Here is a 5,164-nt window from a genome sequence, read left to right on the forward strand (position 1 = left end):
TAAATGCAATGTGTAGTAACCATGACGTGGGAAAGTGTCGACCACGTCGTGTCGTCGAGTGAGGTGACGTGGTAATTGGTGGCCACGTCGTGATATCAAGAATGACAGCCTCCTCTCGCGATGAAAAACTCCCCCACGACATAGGAAAGTGTCAACCATGTCGTGGCAGCCGGGATGATACTTCTACTTCGCGTCGAAGTAAAACTCTATGGTGTGGGAACAGCTCACCCATACCACAGGAATCAAAATATGGTAGAAACACCACTCTTCTAAATAATATACTCTCACAATATCGACTCGCACCCCATACTTATTAGAAGTTGTGGGTCTTGACTATATACTTCCAACTCTCACACGGCTCTGTCTCTAGTGATAAGACAACAGTCAGACCTAGCTGCTGAACTTACTGCCAGCTTTCTAAGGGCGAAAAATCTGCAAAGATCTAGAACAATCAAAGAGCATCAACATGGAAAACAAAAATAAAACATCCTAATTTAAACTAAATACATACCAAAATAAAAATAAAAACTAATAAGACTAACAAAATAAAATAAAAATAAAAAGGATAAACTAAGTCACTCGTCATCCTCGTCATTGTGCTGATGTGTCCCCGATGTGTCGGCTCTATCCTGTCGCTACTGGAATGATTGGGGAAAGGGGATTGGATGATGATATCCCATGCGAAGCACAAAATCCAGTCGATACTCCCTCAAACCACTGCTGTCTACTCTCTACTATATTAAAACGCTCGTCTATGCGCCGAGCAAGGTAACGTATATCAATATCTGGCTCAGGTCCCTGTTGCGCTCCTTGAGGAGCAGGTCGACGCCTATGGACTCTCTGTGGCTCAGGTGGTGGTGCAGCATCTCATGAACCAGTGAAGAACGAGAACTAGTGAAATAAAGTAAGAATGGGGAGAGTAAAAAGTAAATCAGGGTTAACGGGGTTAAAACCTGATTCTGAACGTGGGGCGTTCAAAGCAGAAACGCAGGGCGTTCCCGATGAACTTCGTTGACCCAATCGCGACCACAAAGATGAACGTTGGGCGTTCCCACATATTACGCATGGCGTTCGCTGAATACTCTCAATCTTATTTTACTAAATATATTTCCTTTTAAAACCCCATTTAACAATTAAAATTCATTGCTTATTTTATATATATATATATATATATATATATATATATATATATATGTTTTTATTTATATTTTCACCGCGTTCTTTTATTTCCCAGCTCCATCGGGTCTATTGAATATTTCCAATCTGTTAAACCAGCAGCAAAATCCTCCGACAAGTGACACGTTATCTTTGAAATTAAAAATAAAACAACTAAAAAGGATATCATGATCATTCGTCTTCGTCGAGATCAAACAACAATTGTTGATTAAATTCCTTGCATGCAAGAGGTGGTTTGTGAAAACAAAAACTTTCGGGACCTGTCAGACTATTTCCTTTGTTTCCTTTGCACCATTAACTAAAAGTAGAACAAGAGTTAACCCAACTAGTCAAGAGTAGCAAGAGTTCGGTCTTCCACTTAACCACCACAATACGCCTTGCTATACTACGCCTCGTGGATTGATTTGGACAAATCAACAAAGTAGTAGGCTAAGCAGGTCAAGAATTCTCTAATCGCTTGCAATCTCGAAACCCATGCAAAAAGTAAAACCAAGCAATGCATATGATCACGAATTCCTGCACATAACATAAAAACCTTTCCGACAAGTGAAATGATATCAACGAAACTAAAAATAAACTAAAACTAAACTAAAAAATAAAAACAAATAAAGAATAAGCAAATAAATTAAATTAATTAAAAGCCGTTCCCCGGCAACGGCGCCAAAAACTTGATGTGAATATTTAATGCACTAGTTTTTTATTTATAATACCTAATTTATTGCATCTAAACCACACCTTACAGGCAGTGAACCCGATCGAGTATAGTATAGCTTTGATAAACAAGGGTGCCGAACACAAGGGGAACGGTAGTGAATTAATTTAAAATATTTGATTATAGGTTACAAAGCATACGAAATGAATAAAGAAATGTATTATTAAATCTCAAATGAATAACTAAATAGCAAATCTCGATAGACTGACAGGAAGACAAATCTCTTTAGGTACTTTGGTTTAGACAAATTGCACCTTAAAATCATAGACAATTGCACACACAGATTTATTTATTCATGTTCACCGATTTCTAAAATGATTAGATTCACGTTCGCTATTACTAATCCTTTAGCAAACAAGTCAATTCAAGCAGTGATCAGTTGATTAAACTAACAGGTTTCCTAGTGTTCAGTTCGTATCAAGCAAGACTTGTAATTAATAATAGTTAATCAAATTGGTCGTTCAATTAACCTCTTGTTGATGGTTCATCACACAAGGCTCACACATTAACTTACTTATTTCCTAGTTAATCCTAGTTTCACGTTCGCTATTCCTAGGCATATAATCTTGATGGTCATCAAAATCATAAGAGACAAGCAATCAAGCAGATGGTCATACAACTCGATATACTTAATAATTAACAGAAAATAATTGTCATTAACACATAAGGATCTTTTAACAAGCTTGGAAAGATAAATTAAACATAAATAAACAATCCAATATAATAATTAATCCACAAATCAAGGTTTTATCTAATCATAAACTCAAAGCAAATGGTTTTGACACCAAAATCAGAAAGTAAAAACATAATAGTATCACAGCGGAATGCTAAGCATGGTCACATTAACAAACCACATGATTACCGACACGAATTCGCTCTCTAATCTTTCAGATCTTCGCTCCTGTCAGCTTAACGGCCTTCCGGCCGCCTTCTAGACCCTCAAAACGGCTTACCAGAAGTTACTTGTCGACTAAAATAGGTTAGAAGTCGGAATCCCCCCTTAGAACAAACTAAAGGTCAATATATAGCAACTTTACACCGCCAAGCGAACGCAGCGCGTAGATCCAAGGAACGCAACGCGTTCCTCCAAGCGATCCCGTAATCAGCAAGACACGAACGCAGCGCGTACATAATAGGAACGCAGGGCGTTCAGCCTGCTTTCAGCCCAATTCTTTCATATTTACAGTCCAACTCCGTTTTTCTGGGCCTTTTTCTCCATTTCCGCTCCAACAACATATAATAGTTGTAAATTACAATTCAAAGTATTATAAGTACCTTTTAGTTCTAAATAAGAATAATAAAGGCTAAAATATTAAGATATAATATATAAAAATATGTATAAAAATACACATATCACGCTTCGATTGATTGGTCGAGGTTGTAGCTAGCAACCGCATGTGGGGATGTCAACCCCATATAGATCTATACATATGTATCTCGCTCCGAAGATTAACATTTATAGTAGTATGGGTATGCTAAGTGTTTAGGCTTAGATAATGAATATAGTCTCACTAAAAAGCCCTTAACTAATGTATGTGAATAACTCTCAACCCTAATTTATAAGTGGTAAGTTACTAGGTTTAATGAATTGTTTAGAATTTATAAAAGTCGAGTATAACTAGTATGTATGTATAATATAAGGTACTCACTTTTATAAAGATGTATGTCTGAAGAAATGTTCATTTATAAACTTTATACATATACATACATGGTAATAGTTTGAATCCTTGAAATACTACAAAGTTTTATGACATACAATGTCACATAAAATCATAGGTTTTGTAGTAAAATGACATATGTTATTTTTATTAGTTGTATCAATTTAACAGCATAACATATATAAATATTTAGGTTTAAAACTATTTTATTTGTTCATAACATATATATGTCAAACCAATATTTTATAAACTAGTTATAGTTTTTTACATAAAGTAATAATATTTTATGTGTATTTTTGCATACACTAGCAAGCAAAAGTAAGCACATGTATTCTCCCCCAAAGCATATAGAAATATAAAAGAGTGGTCGTAAAACTCACCTTAATGTGTGATTTGTCGGTTTATTTCGAGAAATTTGACATGAGAACCGCAAACTTGACGCTTTCAAATCGAACTGTCGGGACTAATTTTGTTACCTATTTAACCAAAGGGGGAATTTTGGTATAAATTAATAAGTGTAGGGTTGTTTTGTAACTTAACTAAACTATAGCGTTGAGTTGTTAAAATAAATAAATTAAATGGGACCGATTTTGATAACCATTACCAAATGAAGGACTGAAATGGTTTATTTAAATGAAAGTTTGGGATTTTAGATTTATTTTGTAAACAAATTCCATGGGACGGGATTATTTAATTATTTGAAATGAAAGTTTGAGGATTTAGGACCTATTTTGTAAGAAATTTTCAGGGAGAGTTTGAGGATTTAGACTTTGTTTATTTTAAAACCAAGTTTGAGGAATTAGAACTTATCTTTGTAAAGAATTTCAAAGGAGGATTGTTTCTATTTATTTGGAAATGAAGTTTGGGAGATTATGACTTACTTTGTAAAGAAATTTCAGAGGAGGGTTGTTTCTATTTATTTGGAAATGAAGTTTGGGAGATTATGACTTACTTTGTAATGAAATTTCAGGGGAGGGTTGTCTCTACTTATTTGGAAATGAACTTTGGGAGATTGGGACTTACTTTGTAAAGAAATTTCAGGGGAGGGGGGTTTTGAATTGTTTGAAATGAAAATTTGAGGAGGAGGCTCCTCCTCCTCCTGTTTCGTTTGCAAGTACGTAACACCCAGAAAAAGGATCTCCGGTCTTGCTGGTTCATGAATGAATGAAACACAGAAAATAAATGGTGATGGTTGGAACTTACGGTGGCAGTCATACGGAGGTCGTGGTCGGTTGGAGTTCACGGCAGCAGCAGTTAGCAGAAGGTGGCAGAGCTGCGATGGCAGCCTCCTGTTGCCTTCGTTTTTAGACTGTAAACGACGGGAGGGAGGAGAGGGGAAGACAAGACGGTGATTAGAGAGTGTTTGGGCCTGCTCCGGTTAACATAAAAAAAAGATAAGAGGATGGAGGTGGTGGTGGATCTCGGTGGTCACCACAACAACACCACCCTTGGTGGTGGCTGTTTCTTGACAGTGAAGAAAGGAGGGACAGTAGGTGGTCATCGAAGGGTGGGCTTGGTGGAGTTTGAGTACCAAACTAGTGGGGTAATAAGGGTGGGGAAGTGGTGGTCTTATGGTGGTGTTTTTCTATCCCAAGAACAAGAATGGAGAGAGGTGAAG

At 36.5% G+C, this 5,164-nt stretch overlaps 1 long non-coding RNA gene across 1 annotated transcript; it reads right to left on the reverse strand.

The window, feature by feature from the left end:
- Positions 1-2,584: 2,584 nt before the first annotated feature.
- On the reverse strand, positions 2,585-5,164 carry LOC145140739 (uncharacterized). Its single transcript, XR_013722260.1, has 2 exons — positions 4,750-5,164; positions 2,585-4,022 (listed from the first exon to the last, which is right to left on the reverse strand). It is a non-coding gene; the product is annotated as an uncharacterized LOC145140739 (long non-coding RNA).

This window comes from Lactuca virosa, chromosome 9 (assembly GCF_052849685.1).
Source record: "Lactuca virosa cultivar CGN04683 chromosome 9, Lactuca_virosa_CGN04683_v6, whole genome shotgun sequence".
NCBI classification, from domain to species: domain Eukaryota; kingdom Viridiplantae; phylum Streptophyta; class Magnoliopsida; order Asterales; family Asteraceae; genus Lactuca; species Lactuca virosa.